Genomic DNA, 20,912 nt, shown 5'->3' on the forward strand with positions numbered 1-20,912 from the left:
AATTCCATTTTGAGATTTTTTCGAATAACTGCTGCTGCATCTGTACATAACCTCAATATGTTGTGGGAAGAGAGTGTCGGAAGCTGTAGAACAGGGGTGGCCCAGCACCCCACACAAACTAAAAGAGAAAAAAGAAAGAATGATCCCTGATTAAGTAGCGTTTTTATTGCTATGAAATGCGTAGGATTTTATTGCTGCTACTTTGATTGATCTACTGACTTCAAGTTTAGCTGTGCAGTCAATATACGGACTTGTGGCTCTCTTTTTACAATGAGCGCCCTTATGTGATCTTCGTCCAGTGACTTCATCTCCCGTTGATGAGACCTGCTGGCTGCTTCTGACTGAAGTGCTGTGTGCCGTGGCTGTGGGTACCTCACCGGGACCAGTATTTCCAGCTGGTTGGATTAATCCGTTTGTCGCGCAACACCGGGTTTCCCTGGTAGTGACACCGTATGGTGGACTGCCGCTACATATCCCAGCGGCTTTACCTCACCTGCATTTCTGGAGAGGACTGATTCCCTGTACAACGGGGCCACTCTTGTGAACTGGGACACTCTTGAGACGTATGTACTGAGGAGGATCTCCTGTGCCATTCTGTGCGGGGCCACCTACCTCGGAGAAAGGAGTTGTCCTTTAAAGATCCACATTGGGTGATTGGATGATGAGAATTTCCTGACCGGACTGGTTCCGTGCTGGTAACATGTCTTGATACATGAAATGCCTATTACCTTCTGAATTGATGTACGCAGATTACATACTCCCCGTTTTTTTGTTATATATTTTTTACTAAGATGTACTATACTTTGAGCGTTGTGCGCTGTTTCTTTGTCTTTTTTCTCTAAGATTTTCCATTGGCGGTACAACAGTTGCTGGGCCACCCCCACCCTGCCAAGCCTTTGGTCACTCTCCCTCATCTCTCTCCTCTCTGTCCCAAAATCGTTTTCTTTCTCTGTCTCCTCATGTGCAGCTCAAACCACCTCCCAATCATTAAATCCGCCATCTCAACCACGAAGTAAATATTAAATTGGACTGTTTTAAGTAGGTATGTAATGAAGCCACATGACTTCAAATAATGACAGCTGTGAAGAAAAAGAACAAATTAAACAATATCCTCCATGTGTGTTTAGAACCAATTAATATCAGTTGTGTAGGATGACATAATCGTTATTACCTGATATTTATTGAAGATTTAACCCAACTTATTCGAAAACCTTGGTTAGACAATGCAAATCCAATTATTATAATTGCATGATTTGCCACGGTTAGTGGTAACGGTTAGTGGTAAACGGTTATTACGGTTAGTGATAATTGTTGGGCAATCTTGGAAGCAGTTTGGCCTTAAATTGTCCCCTCAGATCCTACTATACAGTATCAACAACAACTTTTTAATTACTTAACATTAGGTTTAGATCAACATATAATTACAAAACAAGAATTTGATTTTCTTTACAATATTTACCCCAAAATACCTCTTTTTTATATAATACCCAAAATACATAAAAATATACAATTTCCGGGGGGGCGTGGCTTGGACGCAGAACGAGCAAGTCGCAGAGAAGGCTAGCTCCGTCCAAACAGGGAGTTTCACCAATGAAACCCTGGCCAAAAGCCAGCCAAAACAGCCCACAGACGGCCCATAGCATCCCCTGACCGCACACCACTGACCGCTGACACCCAGACCGTGAAGCTCACGGAGAATCGGGACCCCGAGCACCCGCAGACACTGACAGTGCGAGCCTCCCGTACAGCCGAGCACACAAGATGGCCGCTGCACGCGCCTGAATAGGAGCAAGCTGAAGGCTGCAGCACAACACCGGGCAACGGAGAAGGAACCTCGTACCCCAACTCAGAGCCGCAGAAGCGGAGACCCCGGCGCAACGATGACAGAGGTATAGAGGGAGGGGGGGACGGTTCAGGACGGACCGGAGAGGGCCCCACAGACAGGAGGGGGCGGGAGGCGGCCACGTGGGAGCCGGAGCCCCTCTGGGGAAGCGCAGAGCTAGACACCATTAATCCCCCAACCTGTGCCCCCCCCTTCCGCTGTAGCAGAGAAAGTAGGAGACCCCTCTCTGCAAGGAGAAGTGAAGGGGGCAGACCAGCTAGGATCGAGAAGAGCCCCTCTGCTGCAGCCGTCTCCTACCTGGTAACCCAAGATGGCCGCCACTGGCCCTTAAAGGGAGAACGACCCAGACAAAACAACCACTATAAACAAAGTAATAAAAACCACAGCCCAAGGGGGCCTGAAAAGCGCTGAAAGTTACACACAGCGAAAAAAGGCGAATAATAAAGAGCGGAGTGAATGAGCGCCCGCGCCCCTCCCCTTCCCCCCCTTTACCCAAGGAGATGAAACAGTGAACCATCTAACTAGTCCCATGGACTAACAAAATGCCCAAGTGTGGGGGTGCATATGTGGGATAGCTGCGAGCCCAGAAAAAACGACAAGAACCACCCTCAGCTCCCCATATCCAAGATAACCTAGCAACCAATATAGAGGAGGAAGACCCAGACCTGATAGTTCTCTACAGCCCATAGCTGAACACAGACGGCATGGCCCCTCCTAAAAAGACAGGAAAGTCAGAATCTTCCACGTTCTTCACTAGAAGGAACGTGGCGCCCACACCAACGGGCAAAGATAAAGCCGCACAAGCTCAAGATCGCTCAGACTCAGACGCAGGGTCAGAAGCAGATAGGCACCCAGATATCAGGAAAGAATTAAAAACCTGGGTTAAAGAAATTAAACAGGCGTTTCACGAGGAGTTACAAACCGCAATGAAGTGCCTACAGACCAAGATTGTAGAGGTAGAGGAGCGGACGACAGGACTGGAGGAGGCCATGGAGACAGTCACCGAAGGACAAGCGGCAACAGATGAGGACATAACCCAAATGAAAAAACAGATCTCCCGCCTTCAAGACGCCCAAGAAGAGGCAGAGAACAGATCGCGAAGGAACAATCTTAGAATTCGCAACATCCCGGAGACAGTCCTTAACGAGGAAATCAAGCCATACCTAAACAGACTTTTTCGGAGCATACTCCCAGAAATCGCCGAAGCAAAGCTGGAACTTGACCGAGCCCATAGAATCTACAGGCCGAGAGAATTTGAAAACAGAGGGCCCAGAGACGTAATCACAAGGTTCCATTACTTCTCTACCAAAGAGGAAATCTATACCAAAGTCAGAAACCTAGATAAAATCTCCTTTGAGGACACGGAACTGCAAATTTTCCCGGACCTCTCACCAATAACCATGGCCAAAAGGTGAGAACTCAAGAAAATCACAGGCTATCTGAGAAGCAGAGACGTCAGGTATAGATGGGGCTTCCCCTTCCGTCTCCAAGCCACCAACAAAGGCAAACAGGCCACCCTACGAACCCCAGAGGAAGGCCCAGAATTCATCGCAGCGCTAGGACTGGAGATCCCGGAAGAACTACGAAGTGATACAGGGAAAACTTTTCCACGACCAAGGCGTGAAAGGTGGTCCAGGGTGACAACTAACCCAGGATAACCCATCAAGCCCCAAGAGCTGAGGCTTAACAACCAGAACACGGCAAAACTACGAGAGTACAAGAGAGACATTGCTACCTCAACTGTAACCCCCAGCCCCGAAACTGTATGCTGTTCCAAATACAAAGACACGAACTAACGGGAGCGGGAGGAGGGAGGGAAAAAGGTTTTATAGAAGGGAAGGGAAAAAGAAAAGAAAAAGGAAAAAACACAGTACAACTAGATAACTGAGAGCACAAGGTTTAAGCCATTATTAAGCCTCTATAGATTTGATCTAGCTCAGATAGTTGAAGGAAAAGGGAGAGAAAGGAATTTCTGCTCTTTTTTTTGTTTTTTTTTGTTGTTCTATTTACTGTGTTTAAAACTGTTTAACATGTTTGACCCAGAAGTTTGATTGTTGTATTCCCCCCCACCACATCTGTGTTTTAGTTCCAGTCAGTCACAGCAGAAAAGAAGGTTGATCAACAACACGACTAGCCGTCGGAATTCCAAACGGAGCTGACTACAGTTTACAGACTACAAACCATACTCTCCAGACTGCAAGTACCACATTGCACCCCACACACAATTTCCCCCTTTTTTCTTGACCCTGCATGTCCCCGACACCCCAAACGCAGAGTCAAAGGCCCAAAGCACCAGAGGGCACCACTCCACCCCACGTTAAAACCCCCCAAGGTTATTTTTGTTCCCCCCCAATGTTCTCCCCAGTTCATCCACACTGGAGTACACCTAAATGCACACAACTTGGCACAACCAAAACAATAGTTGGGATAAGGTCCCGCAATCCGAAAAATCACCACAGGGCACCCCCTAACAACAAGCTCCCTCCGGCAAACACTCGCGCACAAAATTTTAAACCAACATATGGCTAAAGTACTAAAAATAACAACGCAGAATGTCAGAGGACTGAACTCTCCCATGAAAAGGAGACTACTGTTCAGAGACCTCAAAAACAGACAAAGCGACATACAAATGATTCAAGAAACACACCTGAACAGAGCAGACACGATTAGGTTAAAAGACAAAAATTATAACCAAATTTACCACTCACCAGCAACAGACAAAAAAGCGGGAGTAGCCATCCTGATTAGAACTAGTATCCCCTTTGTAGTAGAAAAAATAAAGAGGGACAAGACCGGGCGACTGTTAATTGTATCCGGTAAATTAGGCGCGACAGAACTAACACTTGTTAGCCTATATGCCCCCAACACAGATCAAGAGAGCTATATTAATGAGGCTTTCGAGACGATAAGCCAATATAAGAAGGGTTACTTAATAATTGTAGGGGATCTTAACACTGTTATAGACTGCAATAAAGATCAGGCGAAACACAAGGGCAAAGAGCAAAACTGGAGACGGAACAGCTCAACCGCTCTAAAACAAAGCATAAGACTGGGTGGGCTGGTCGACGCATGGAGGCTAATGAACCCCATAACCAAAGGGTTTACTTTCTACTCACCCCCGCATAAACAATACACTCGCATTGATTATATATTTGTATCTAGTGAACTGGCGGAGAGGATAATAAAGGCAGAAATAGATAATATAACATGGTCAGACCACGCCCCAGTTACACTAATCATAAGAGACCTACACCAAAGATCGACGGGCACACAATGGCGAATGAACGACCTACTGCTCAGACTACCGGACACTAAAAAAGCTATAGAAAAGGCTATACAGGACTACTTCGCAATAAATGACAACGGGCAAATCAGCGACTGTACACTATGGGCGGCGCATAAAGCTACGCTCAGAGGCAAGATAATTAGTATTGCCTCCCATAGGAAAAAGGAGAAAAACAAAAAGATAAATAAACTAAACAATAGTATTAGAGAAAACGAGGAGACCTACCAACAAAGCCCAACGGACAAAGTTAGAGCAGCGATAGATAAGGATAGATTGGAACTTAAAAATATACTGATTGAAGATACTGAAAAAGCAATGAGGTGGACAAACCAGATCTTTTATGAAAAAAGCAATAAGGCAGACAGGCAATTGGCGGCAAAACTCCGCAATAAAACAGCAAACCTCAATATATACAGCATAAAAACCAAACAAGATAGCCTAACACTCAATCCGGTTGAAATCAATAAAGAGTTTGTCCAGTACTATAGTAACTTATACAACTTGACAAACCCCGACAAAGCTAATAAGAGGCTCGAAGCAAAGTTAGACGAATATATAAAAAACACAAAACTATCCAAACTAGACGAGTCAGAATCAGCCCAACTAGGAACCCCGATAACAGCAGAGGAGGTCACAGCAGCCATTAAATCCCTCAAGAACTCCAAAGCCCCGGGCCCAGACGGGTTTACTAATTTCTATTACAAGAAATTCGAACACACGTTGAAGCCATATCTGATCCGCTGGTTCAATAAGATCCTAGACGGAGAAGCACCACCAAAAGAGTCCCTAAAGGCCTCTATCATTGTAATACCAAAGGAAGGAAAGGACCCGACGTTATGCTCCAGTTATAGGCCCATCTCTCTGATAAACACAGACATAAAACTATTCGCCAAAATTATAGCAACCAGGTTGAACAGAGTATTAAATTCCTTGGTACACCCCGATCAAGTGGGGTTTACCCCAGAACGGCAGGCCTCTGATAACATCAGGAGAGTGATCAACATTATCCACAACAGTAACAAAAACCAACGCCCTACCCTGATTCCAGGGTTAGATGCTGAGAAAGCTTTTGACCGGGTGGCCTGGCCCTTTATGTTCCAGGTATTCAGAGAGATGGGCCTACATGGAAACTTTATTAAAGGCATTAAGGCGCTATAGTCCAACCCAATAGCCACAGTTCGCACCTCAGGCTACACATCAGAACCATTCGCAGTTTCAAACGGTACCAGGCAAGGGTGTCCACTCTCCCCAATGCTATTCGCTCTGTGCATAGAGGTATTAGCCTCAAGAATACGAGAGAACCAAGGGATAGAGGGTGTCCCAATAGGAAACAACATATATAAAGTGTCGCTATTTGCGGACGACACTTTACTCTCCCTGACTAACCCAGATACTTCATTAAAAAACCTATTTGACACACTAGACGAATTTGGCACACTCTCAAACTTCAAAGTGAACAACACAAAATCAGAGGCTATAGGCCTGCACATACCTCCAGAACTAGAAAGCGCACTAAAGAAAAAATTCCCAATAAAATGGATGCCAGACAAGATGAGATATCTAGGAATATATATAACGAGAACATACGATGAAATGTACAGAGCAAACTACCCGAATCTTATCAAAAACTTGAAAAAAGACCTGGAATCTTGGTCAAGATACCAGATATCGTGGACGGGTAAAATAATATCAGTGAAAATGAACCTACTACCTAGAATACTTTATCTATTCCAAGTGCTCCCCATTACGGTTCCAACCTATGTAATAAGAGATTTGGAAAAAGAGATAACCAAATTTATATGGAACGGCAGAAAACCTAGGATAAAGAAAAAACTGATGGCTCTCTCCCAGGCAAGAGGAGGCCTAGGCCAACCAGACTTAACAAAGTACTATGAAGCGGATAGACTAAGTCCGCTAATCTATTGGTCCGCAGCCCCAGGGAAAAAGCCGTGGGTGGATATAGAGAGAGTGGAAGCAGGGACAAAGGAGTTAGCGTCTCTTCTATGGGTAAAAAAGGGGAACAGACAAACAGCCTATAGAGCCCACCCAGTTTTACTGCACTCTCTAGACATCTGGGATAAAAACTGCAAACACAGGCAAATCTCTTCCATCCCCTCATCCCTAACACCTATTGGAGCCAATCCCGAATTTACACCAGCTCACAACTCAAACATTTTTAAGCAATGGGATGAGAAAGGGCTCTCTAGGTTAGGAGACATGCAACAGGGAGGGAAAGTTAAATCATTCATGGGAATAAGAGAGGGATATAACATCCCAACCACACAAATATTCCAATACATACAACTGGCCCACTATGTTTCCTCAATCCAACCAAGCGACACTTGGAATAGGCCACTCACCAACTTTGAGAGCCTATACCAAAGAGGTCACTACAATAAAGGAACGATTGCCCAACTCTATCAGGTACTTTTAAAACAATATGATGACCAAACAAGCAAAAACATTCTAGACTGGGAGCACGACATAGGAAACTCCCTGGAGGAAGAGGACTGGGCAGAAATCCACGAAAGGACAGACAAAGCTTCCCAATGCTCCCTAATCAGGGAAACCAACCTGAAAGTCCTACACAGATGGTATTACACACCAGCCCGCCTCCATTCCTTTTTCCCGCTAACCTCCCCAATGTGCTGGCGCAACTGCGGCCAAATAGGCACATTTAAACATATATGGTGGACCTGCCCCAAAATCATCCTATTCTGGGGAAGAGTCAGACGCCTAATAGAAGAAACAACAGGGGTAGAGCTAACATGGGACATAGAAACAGTGCTCTTACTAAAACCGACAGAAGGACTTGAGAGAAAAATAGACTTTTTGATAACGCAGATCCTCTCCGCAGCCAAAAATCTAATAGCAAGACATTGGAAAAAGAACGACCCACCCCCGATCAATGAGGTACTGCACAAAATAAACTACATAATGACGATGGAGAGACTTACAAGCCTAATACACGACAGACATAACTCCTTCCTGACAATATGGGACCCCTGGGAGACCTACATATGGAAGAACCCAATAGGAACCATAAAATAGTAAGGAAACCAGTAATAACTACTAAAGGTTAGGTAGATCTAGACCTAGCATAGGATGTGACAAGTATCATAGAATGTTTGCTTCTTGCATGAAGCCAGTGATGGATGCTACTCCACTGCCCTATCCCCCCCCCCACCCCATAACCCTTTTATTTTCTGTACCCCCTCCCCCCCACTCCCTTCCCCCCTTTATATGTTACTATGTTTTTTGAAAAAATAAAAATATATACGTTAAAAAAAAATATATACAATTTCCACCCGATTGCCCTATCATTTCGGGCATTCAGTCTTTAACACCTCATTTATCCCAGTACATTGATAGACAGTTACAACAGTATGTTATTCAACTACCTTCATATCTAAGGGACACTACCCACATACTGCAGACCCTACAGGACATTCAGTGGCAACCTCATTATTATTTTGTAACAGCGGACATTAATTCTTTATACACAATCATAAACCATGAACAAGGATGCGAAGCCGTTTTGAATACTTTAAATAATGATCCGTCTATTTCTAGGGAACATAATGATTTTCTTATTTTAGGTATTAAATTTATACTGTCTCACAATTTCTTTTATTTTAATAAATCATATTATTTACAGGTATGTGGCACCGCCATGGGCACCAAATTTGCACCTAGCTATGCTAATTTATTTATGGGCAGCTGGGAGGAACAACATATATGGTCCGGCTGTCCATATGGTGCAAGTTTGGTGCTCTGGCGGCGCTACATCGACGATATTATTTTTATTTGGTCAGGCACATTAGCAGAGTTACACGAATTCCAAATATATATGAATAACAACAATAATAATCTCAAATTTACATTTGTCACTAGCCCCACTAAAATAGAATACCTAGATTTGGAAATAACAGTTGTAGATAATTGTATTCACACTAGCACATATTTTAAACCTGTACAATCTAATAATTACCTTCACGCACAAAGTCATCATAACCCTACATGGGTCAGAAATATACCGAAGGGTCAATTTATTCGATTAAAAAGAAATAGTTCACATTTTAGACACGTTCAATTCTTAAGCAGAGGATCTTAAAAACAAATTCATTGAAAGGAAGTATTCCCCACAGGATTTAGAAAAAGTGATCACTGAAGTTGCAGCGATGGACAGAACCAGTCTTTTGAAATATAAAAAGAAAAATATTAATAAAACAACCAATCTGGCATTTATAACTCAGTTTAACCAAATGGCACCCAATATACATAAGATTTTCAAAAAGTATTGGCCGATACTAAAAAAGATAAAGAATTAGAAGGTATATTACCAGAACATCTCATACTATATTCACCAAAGCCCCTAATATAGGACAAAGACTGGCACCAAGCTGTCCATCGCTGCAACCTATTCATCATAAGATTGCCCCCTGTGGGGGATACTTCACCTGCAATAGATGTACTGCTTGTAAGTACAGTATAAGAAAATCAGAATTTACATCCAATAACACTTAAAAAAATTATAAAATAAAACAACACATCACGTGTAATAGTTTTTTCGTTATTTATTTGCTTGAATGTCCATGTGGTCTGCAGTATGTGGGTATGACCACCAGATCTGTCAAAAGACGTCTGTATGAACATATATATAATATTAAAACTGGTTTAGCAACACACAGTGTGTCGAATCATTTTCTTCAAAAAAAATATCAAACCAACAATGTCACGATACTTGGATTTCCAGAGTTACAAAGAGTGAAGGATTGCTTAAAAATGTAAGCCAGTCATTTTATTGACCCTAGGAATGCTGAAATTGGTTATCGATGACAGAAGAAAGAATCGATTGAGTAGATTATCCATTATTTGTCAATGTAATAATCTATGTCACCATTGAGGCCATATGTTACCACTGTGACAATGATTGGATTTCTAGGTTAATGTACATTAGTCATGTAATGTAGGATTTATTGTATGCAAATGTTTACCCAAAAATCCACACCAAATTCAAAATGACATTAAATTGTAATATGCATTTTGGGATACAGTACTAGTGCTTGTCCATTTGTGCATGTGGGATTGGGGATCAATGGGGAACATGGGGATACTTACACCGGCTATTTTCCGGGGCTGATTAATTCATTATTTACCATAGTGCTTAATAACTGCAAATGGCATCAACTGATTAGTGACGACAAGCTAGTCATGAGCAAGACATTTGGGGTTACTGAAAAGAGGAAGACGCCCTTAATCCAGGCAGGTGTAACAAATTTAAACTTTTCATAAACCATTGCTGGCTAATGTTTGATATAATATGCACATCTGGAGCATAGAGATTTTGACCATTCCTGTGTGGGTGACTAAAGCTAGTTGTTTCCCCAGTGTGGATGTATATGGCATGCGAGTGGGACTTTAACCCCTTAATGACATCACAAGTTTTAACTGCGAAGGTAACATAGAGGTTAATACCTCCCAGTCAAACTATCCACCCACCCTTATGAACGGAAACCTTCATCCACCCCCTATATAGCCCCCCAAATTGTCCACTGATATTTAACCCCTTAATAATCTAAGCAGTGAGCCACTAAGGTCAAGAAGCTGGATGTGAATATTTAGTTTAACACCTACTTTTCAAGACCAGGGACCTAGAACTAGAAAGCAATATGTCTCAGCTGCAAAGACTCCAGGCTTAAATACTTTGTAGAAAACATACCCTTTTTTTTAAAGTCCTCCCATAAATCCCATCTCACCAGTGTGTGTGGTGCGACAAACTGGCAGGAGGCATAAACTTTGGCAGGGGAGGGGTTAAGTGACTCTCGGCAGGGACTGTGACCAGAGAGGGATTTAGTGACGCTCTGCAGGGCCTATGGAAGGGGAGGGGTTTGCCTGTGTGTTTGCGGTACTCTGTGTTCATGGTCTGTGTACATGCGTGTGTATGTAGGGGCCGGTGTGCGTATATATGTAGGTGTCTGCATGTTTGTGTGTGTGCATATACAGGCAAGAAACGTTGAGACATAATCCCCTTGAGAGAGATCGTAGGTAAGTTACTGTCACGGGAGACCAGGCATTTTCACTTTATGCTGGGATCATATCACTGAACAAAACCAAATAGTAAAACAAATTGTCATGTATTCTATTGAAAGTACAAATACAAACCAGCGCCCACAGGGATTGATAATGTCCAATGAGTCCAAAAGAGGGGGGGGGGGGAAAGTCCAGTAGGTCCAAAGGAATGTGAAATCTCCAATCAATGGGTCTGTGACATGTGGACAGAAACAGAAGAAATTATCACAGTGTATACGGTTAAACAGAGACTACATGAAACAATTAAAACAAAGTACAAACAACATGAAATACATATAACACAGAAGCTGAAAAATAAAACTATTTATTCAAACAAAGGAGCCTGCTGCAGTGGGTCATCAAGGGGTTAAAACCCAAAACCCTACTTACAGCAGGGCTAGATACAACGAGCGTGTGCAACCAAACAGGAACGGATGCCAGGTGCAGAGAAAGTCCTCCTTAGGCGCTTAGGTGTGTGGGGTGGTGACTCAGACTCCCTCCGATGTGAATCTCAACACCGGATTGGCTGCTGGGTTTCTTATAGTGTTTCAACTTCATTCATGAAATACTCCAGCCAATCCGAGCATGGTAGAAATCCTTACCAGCCAATCAGAGCGTTGCCAGTCTATCTAAGCCGGGAAAGCATGGATCGGATTCTGACAAGGGAATGCGCCAACTTGGCACCTCTGCCACTTGTCAGTCAGAAGCCACCCACTGAGTTAGGGTCCTCACAGTCTGAAAAGTACAGGGAAAGGGGGGAAAGGAAAATGAACAGGGCGCTTCTTAGGAGTGAATGTGAAAACAGTGTTAAAAGGAATGGATAATACATCACAAATGTGAATCACTTATAAACAATTAGGAAATACCCTTCACCAGTCAGTGATGAATAACTATTAAAAATACATATTGTGATGAGCAGCTGAACGTCCTCAAATAGGACTGTTCCAAGTCCCAAGATGTACAGTTTCTTTTCTTCTGGGGGAGGAGCGCAGTCTGACTTGGGGCAAATGGTGGTCTGGGACCGCCATTCATCCCAGGACGTGGGCACTTGAGCATAACTCCGGTGCCCAAATGGCTTTCACACCGTGGGAACCTCTGAGGCTTTCATGCCCCGACCCCGAGCAGACGATGGCACCAAGCTTGGTAGCCAATGGTCTCTCTGATCCATGGACCTGGAAGTCCCCAGCTCATACAGTATACTGTGTAAAAGCATAATATAAGCATTTAAACATACCTGCTTAATAAAATATACCTTACACTTTTATTCCATCTAAGTCCTTTGGTTATGAGGGGTAGAATGAGACTCTTTACGTTTATTCCCACAAGCCATATCCCTCACGCACTATGGGCTATTAAACATTATGAAACAGAAATATTTTTCGCACTTTCCCCACCCCCTGAGAGATGTGTGGCTATGGTGTGTATATGGTGCAATACATGTGATGCACATGAGATCTGAGTCTCTGCTACGGGGAACCTGGGGTATACCTGAGTTGATGTTCGGTCGGTAGCGCTTCCACCTGTACAGGATTCTGTGATGTAGAATAACCCCGCTACAGGACCCGCATACCCTCCAATGTTATCCTCCCCCACCCAAGGTGTGAGTGACAGCGCTGCCCCACTATAGTGTTTGAGTTGGTGCACTGATGCATTGGGTACCTGCCGGGTGATGCCACACCCGGGTGCGCTGATGCCACGATGCTGGGATCCACGGATCCGATGCTGATACTCTCTTTGTTCGGTGGCTCCCTCATGGATTGTACCACTGTAAACAATGTCTTTATTAATGTAGGGCGATCTGTGTCCTGAACCACAGGCCGCCGCCACCGTGCGGCATCTCTGTAAGGAATCCACTCCTGGCTTTGATTATAACTTTTGCAGACTTCTGCAGTTGCAAAAGTTTCCTCTGGCAATCTATGGCACATGTGTTGCTTCTCATTGCAGCTTCTGCCCTGTGTTACATCATTGGAGGAATACTCACACACCCTCCTCCTGTGATTGGATCTCCGCCCTTTATATCCTGGGCGTTGGCACTGAAAAAGTGCCAAGCATAATTTTCTACCAGGACGTTACTGTCTCTGCCACAAACCGCCCCAGGCCTCTCTCCTAGCGTTCTTACCTTCCAAGTTCCTGAGTATCCAGAGGCCTGTTCTTTCTCCTGTGCTGTAGCATGTTGCCAGAACAGGTACCTGCTGCATTCCCTCCTAGCAGTGGCTACCCTTCCTTGCCTGCGGCCTGCTGCTATCCCCTTGCAGTGGCCTGCCTTGGACTTCTGCGCTGAAGCGTTGGTTCTCCCCGACGCTGCCCTGCGGTGAACTTTGGCCAGCCTGCTGTCTCCTTCTGCTGAGATCGGCATCATGGGCCGAGGCCGCTTCTCGCGCAGAAGCCACTCCCGCGCTCACGCTCCTAAGCTGAAGCGGGGAACTCCTGTCTGCTTGTTGCCGATTCCTTGCTACGACTACGACCACCCGGATGTCTTCTATCCTGACCCTGCTTCGGCCATCGATTGTCCTGTCTTCTCCTACCCCGACTTTGGCTTCAATAACGACGATGCTGCCTTCTCCAATCCTGACCCTGCGATGTACGACTATGAACGGCGCACTCCGGATCAGTCTGCGCGGACTAAGGTCGGTGATAATGTAACCCCACCTCAGCCCCGCGGTCCGGTCCCGGTTTGTGGCGAGCATCGGCGTAACAATCTCCCTGTGTCTGTAAGACTAATATTGCTAAGCAGGGCAGGGTCCCTATCTGAGGTGCAAGTCCCTATCGCAGCCACAAATTATGTGGGAGTCGGGGGCCTAGCTGGGGCATAATAGGGGGTATCTAGCATAGTGCAGATGCCACTGTCATCTGCACATGTAGGGATGTGTTAGTTTGCCTTCCCTTTGCTGCAGCGCGTCTCCAGAGGGAGTGTTGTAAGGTTCCGAGGCAGCCCGACAGTATAGGGCGCCGCCATGTTGTTGCGCAATAGTAAGGGGCACTGTCAGAGCAGAGAGAGGTCGCGCATGCGCAGTGCAAGCACGCGAACGGCTGGCCAATAAGAGAGAGGCTCAGCCAGTAACTACAACACCCAGGAGCCTTAGCGGAGTCACCTGACACCAGGGAGCAAATGGGATGGCCGGATTCGCGGGAGGCAGGAAAGGGAAGCGTGGGGGAGAGACCACGCTAGCCAGAGGGCACCGGAGGAGCAAGGGAAGAAGTGGTGTGGGTGCAGGGGATCCGTGACCCACCTGCATAGGTTAGATCTTCCCTGTAGGCCCTAAGAGATTCCCTGAGTCACCATAGGTTGTGGTGCTGCAGGGACACCCTGTAGTGATAGCAACATCATCCCTTACTGTATACCAGATAGGGACAAAGTGTGCAGAGCTGCGATTGCTGCTAGTCGTCTGGGACCAGGCGGTTGAGCATCGTGACATCGGAAAGACTGCGCTGGATCGGCGGATCCTTTTTGAAGCTATTAGCGGTCACCACATTGACCGGAAGGTATTTACTAAAAGTGCACCAACACCGGTCAACAGGTGCTGATCCTGCCTTAGGGAACACTTTTTGAGGACACTAAGTGGAGTAGCCAAAGGACTGAGCCTAAATACATATTACAGTACATGGACACGGTGTGGGGGCACGCGGTGATGGGACAGAGACATTACTCCTTACGAGAGTGGCCGAGCCACTAGCCTTATAAGAATAGTATAAGATATGAATGTATGATATGTGTTCTCGCTACGATTAAGTAATAAGGGTTTACTCTTGCGTTCCAGTAAACAGTTCCAAGCATATGTGTGTTGCTATTGTTCTTACCAGGGGAATCTTATGCAATGGGGATCCTGGGTAAGTGGAGGCGCTGCCAATAAGATACTTAGTACCCCAGGCTCCCAGTTAGCGGAGGCTCATCTCCTGGAGCCCATAGGTGTGTGCAGTACCCGTAGTCACTCTAGAGCGTAGGAAAGAGGGCTACATTTGGAGGCGCTGCTGAGATCTCAGACCTGGGGTGCCCTATATATTTTTTCCCAACTGTGCTCTGTTGTTTTTTTCTCCTCCATGTTTGTGCCCTCACAGCCCGAGGTGCGTAAGTGGGCCCAGCGGTACCAGATTCCCTTTGCCTGTGCCATTGCCATTGGACACGTCCCTGCCGCTACCTCCCTGGGCACGGTGACTGATCAAGTAAGGAAACTTCCGTTCCTGGACACTGCCCGAGTGGTAGACCATTATTGATATATGACATATATACATATATGACGGGGAGCATAACTGGCGTAAAATATTATTCGCTACAGACCGGGACATATGCCCCGAAGCCATTCGCTCCATATTAATCCTGCCCAATGCTCCAGGCATTCATTGCTCGCTAGTACAGGTGGGCGTAGCCAAACCCCTGGCTGTATCCACGTCACAGAAGGAGTACCCTGGCCCGTCAAGCACAGCAACGACCAATCCCTTCCGTACCCCTGAGAGCAGTATGAACCCTCACTGGCCCGCTGCAATGGGTTTAGGCGCTTCTTTCACCCCCTCCACCATTCGGCCGTCGCTAAGTAGAAGCAGTATGTCTAGACTTGATGCCTATGCCCCTGCCGGGAATAGCATGCCTGATAATGTGTCCCTTCCTGTGCTAGCAGAAGCCATACATCAATCCACACAGTCTCATCAATACCGGAAGCTAAAGGCATTTTCTGGCGACAAACCAACCCCTCTGGGAGAAGTCGGCTTTGATGAATGGTTGGATCATGCTGAACAGGTACTCCATGAATGGTCCTGCACTGATGCCGTATGGAGGCAGCGCATAATCGAATGCCTGCGACCCCCAGCTTCCCACATGGTGCACTGTTACCGGGACGACCACCCTGATGCCGATACAGCCGGCATCATTCACGCCCTCACCAAAGCCTATGGGATTTCAGTGGATGCGTTTGCCCTGATGGCCAAGTTTCACGCTTTGACTCAGAAGGAGGGAGAGATGGTATCTGATTTTCTTAGGCGTCTGCACTTGGATCTGTGGACCCTGGTGAGGAGGCAGGTAGTGCAGAAGGTGGATGCCGACGGACTGCGAACCACGCAACTGCTGAGGGGACTTCTTCCGCTGCATCCGTTGTCCGTACGAGTCAGTGGTTGTCTGGTGCCGGGACAAGCCCTGATATTCGATGACCTGATGGACCGAGTGCAGGCACATGAGACCGTGCTGTTGGGACGTGATTTGACCCCGGGAAAGAAGACGGGAGTGGTTGCCAAAGAAGCTAAAAAGTCATAGGCTTAAGTTGAAGCGGCTGGGGATGTGAACCCGAAGAAAGAGGACTTTGAGGAACTTACGGCTGCCCGGGCATGCACTGCTTTGGGACGAACCTCCCCGAACTTCCGAGATAGCCCCTCCCACAGCCACCTTCAGTGTTACGCCTGTGGAAAGATGGGGCACTTCTGAGAGCACTGTCCCTCACCCCGAAGAACGGCGTCACGACCAGCCAAGTCTATGTTGTGTACTCCTCAAGCCAGTGAAGCGGCGGGCCAATCTCCGATGAACAGCCGATTTGGACCAGCAGCCATCGTCAAGGTGGTTATTGAAGGTATCTATGCCTCCGCGCTCATGAACACTGGATCCCAGGTGACCATAGTGTATCGACCCTTCTACGACCAACATCTGCATCGGTTGCCGCTACTATCTGCCGACTCCCTGAGGTTGAGAGGGCTAAGCCATGAAGACTACCCTATCGATGGAGTGGTGAAAGTACACCTGGATATTCCCCAGTTGAAAACCGGCAAGCATCACCCCATGGAGGTGGAAGCGTTAGTGTGCCCGGAACCCCGGGATCATCCCAGCTCCCCTATAATCATGGGAACCAATACGGACATTGTACAAGCTGTGATCCGCATGTACTTGCAGGAAGCAGGTGAACTACCGTTATTGGCTCTAGCTGCATGCCCCGCGTTACAAGAGGCCTGCGGTAGGATTGCAACTTAAGAAGAACACGGGATGTTGTATAATCAGGAGTGCGGGTTGACCGAGATTTCTCCCGGGAAGGAAGAATGATGGTTGCAATGTGCCAATATCCCGCCAGACATCCGGAGGATCGACTATTCTCATTGGAGAGCACGGTACTTGAAGACCAGCGACTCGGCTACAAGGTGTTGGCCTCAGTAAAGAAGTGGACTGGAAAAATCCCGTCCCGAACTCGGGTATATGTGAGAAACCTTTCCCCTTACCTCATGTGCATTGATCACCGGCAGCCGCTGGGTCGAATCTTTCCGGTGACCCCTGAGAAGAGGGCCGAAGGTAGCTGCCCGGTCGCCACCGTTCAGGCCGTAACTCCACAGTTGGCGTTTGATTTTGGAGACTCGCCGTTGACAGAGGAATGGAAGGAGAGACTGCAGACCAAGTTGGAAACTCGGCGGGGGGTGTTTTCCATAAGTGATATGGACGTGGGGTGCACTCGCAGTGCCCGCCATACCATTCGACTGAATTACACAACGCCGTTCCGCGAACGGTCCCGACGCATAGCATCTCGAGATGTGGAAGAGGTGAGGAGGCTACTAGCCGAAATGGAGGAGTCCGATATCGTTCAAGTATCCCAAAGCCCCTACGCCTCGCCTATCGTAGTAGTACGCAAGAAGAATGGGACCGTACGTCTATGCGTGGACTACAGGACATTGAAAAATCGCACTGTACCTGATCAGTACACCCTTCCGCGAATCGAGGACCTCCTGAATGCCTTGTCCGGGAGTAAGTGGTTCAGCGTACTGGATTTGAGGCCAGGGTACTACCAGGTACCCATGGACTTGGAGGATCAAGAAAAAACGGCTTTCATCTGCCCGTAAGGTTTCTACCAGTTCACGCGTATGCCTCAAGGGATATGTGGAGCACCGGCCACCTTACAGCGGCTGATGGAGAAGACACTGGGGGACATGAACCCGCGAGAATGCCTGGTGTACCTGGACGACATCATAGTGTTTGGGAAGACACTGGAGGAGCATGAGGAGCGGCTGTTGAAGGTGTTGGATCGACTACGCCATGAAGGACTTAAACTGTCCCTGGACAAATGCAAGTTCTGCCACACATCCGTGACATATGTGGGCCATATCGTATCGGCAGAAGGGATATCCACCGATACGGGAAAGATAGAGGCGGTGGTGAATTGGCCAAGACCCAACAACGTCCAGGAACTACCGTCCTTCCTGGGGTTTTGCGGGTACTACCGCCGGTTTGTGGAAGGTTACTCCAGTAAAGCTAAGGTCCTGAATAACCTCTTAAAGATTTACCCTGGAGACACCGGAAGGAAAGCTACCTCTGCACAAACACCCTTTGAGGATAAATGGACCCCTGCTTGTGAACAGGCATTCTTGGGATTAAAGACCAATCTAACGCAAGCCCCAGTGCTGGCCTATGCCGATCCAGACCGGGAATATGTCCTGCATGTGGATGCCAGTTTCAGCAGCTTAGGGGCAGTGTTGCATCAGAAACATGACACCGGATTCAGACCCGTGGCGTATGCTAGTCGAAGATTGACCCTAAGCGAACAGAATTACCCGGTCCACAAGTTGGAGTTTCTAGCCCTCAAGTGGGCTGTAGTGGATAAGTTACATGACTATCTGTATGGTGTCCAGTTCGAAGTCAGGACTGACAACAATCCTATGACTTACATCAATACGTCTGCAAAACTAGATGCGACCGGTCATTGTTGGCTAGCGGCCCTGGCAAACTATCGGTTCAACCTCAAGTACAAACCTGGACCCACCAACATAGGGGCAGATGCACTGTCTCGGAGACCTGGACTTCACCCTACTGCCGATGAAGAAGAGTGGGAGGAAATTCCGGGGCCGGGCATACGTGCCCTGTGTTCTCTTGCTGCAGTGGTCAGCGATCGGGTAGCGTTCTCAGAATTAAGGATAGCAGACTCGCTAGGGTGTCAGTCCAAAGCAGTTCCTAGAACGTACCAACATCCCGAAGGAATGAATATCACAGAGAATAAGATTATTTCATGGAAAGAATTGGTACAGTATCAAATTCAAGATCCATTGGTTGAACTAGCTCGCCAAGTCTTGCAACAGGAGAATCCTTCCATACTTAAGCAAGCTCCCCTAGACCTAGTGAATTTATTAATGAAGGAGTTCGGTAAATTAGAACTGGTCAACTGCCTATTGTACAGGGTCGTACCGTACCACAATCATCCCGACCGGCGAGTTATCCCTGCCCCAGATCCTTAGAGACATGGTACTTCAGGCACTGCATGATGATCATGGTCATCTTGGCGTTGACAAAACGTTTGGGTTACTTCGTGATCGATTCTATTGGCCGAAAATGAGAGAATCGGTTTAGATACATTGCCGGCAGTGCACTCGTTGTATACAGAGGAAGACACTCCCCACCCGGGCAGCCCCCATGGCCCATTTGAAAAGCTTCGGACCCATGGATTTGGTGTGCATGGATTTCTTGTGTATTGAGCCTGACACACAAGGTATCGGGAATGTCCTGGTGATTACAGACCACTATACAAGAAACGCTCAAGCTTTTCCTACCAAGGACCAACGGGCGGTGACAGTGGCTAAAGTGCTGTGGGAGAAATACTTTATTCATTATGGGTTACCGAATAGATTGCATTCTGATCAGGGAAGGGACCAAGTCACGGACTACCCCGTATCATCCGGAAGGGGATGCTACGCCCGAATGTTTCAATCGCACGCTACTCGACATGTTGGGCACTTTGAAAGGCTCTCAGAAGACTGAGTGGAGCAAGCACGTAGAGACGTTGGTGCATGCCTACAACTGTACTCGACATGAGTCTACAGGTTATACCCCGTACTTCTTAATGTTTGGACAAGAGGCTAGGCTGCCCGTGGATGTGTGACTATGGATATCTACCGATGGGGTACCCAATAGGACGCATTTTCGATATGTGCAAAGGTTACAAGATAGTTTGCAGCAGGCTTACAATTTGGTTGAGAAGGCAGCGGCGCAATTAAATGCGAGTCATAAAAGGCACTATGATCACAAGGTGCGACATAAAGAAATCCGCCCCGGGGATACAGTTCTCCTCCGTAACTTGGGCATTCCTGGAAAGCACAAACTGGCCGATCGGTGGAAGGATGGGGTGTATGAAGTGGAATCACAGATGCCTGGCCTCCCGGTATACCGCATCAAGGACTCCGAAGGCCGGGTAAAGGTATGGCATAGAAACCATCTCCTTCCTATACCTCAAGTAGGGGATAACGAATTGGAAGTGCCCACGGTTTCACTCGATGGAGAAACTGATAGTACAGAGGATGGCCCAGAGACTGTAATAAATGCCACCTCTTAGAATCCTATGGAAGGAACCTCTCAAAGGGGCCTTCCGACCGCGGGGGCATCTCCCGAAGGAGCTACGGGTAAGGAGCCCCTTGGTCCAACAACAGATACGCTGACTCCAGTGTGCCAGCCATTAGACCCACAGAGCCCATGCTTTGTGCCCCAAAAAGACTGTGTAGACATGTTGAGCCCTTCAAGGGCAGAGTTTGACTTGCCAAATGAGAATTGTTACTCTCCAGAGGAAGTAATAGAAGAGCAAATTCGCAGAAGCCAAAGAACTATTCAACCTCCAATGAGGATGGCTTACGATCAATTTGGGGCACCCCATTATGAGGCTCAGCAGTGGGCTCGCCACAAAGTGAGATCTGTAATTGGCATGTTCAGTGAAATGTATAACCTCATGTAGAGTATACAGAATAAGCTTTACCAAAATGTGTAAATATGTA

Source organism: Ascaphus truei, unplaced genomic scaffold (genome assembly GCF_040206685.1).
Source record: "Ascaphus truei isolate aAscTru1 unplaced genomic scaffold, aAscTru1.hap1 HAP1_SCAFFOLD_361, whole genome shotgun sequence".
Classification (NCBI taxonomy): domain Eukaryota; kingdom Metazoa; phylum Chordata; class Amphibia; order Anura; family Ascaphidae; genus Ascaphus; species Ascaphus truei.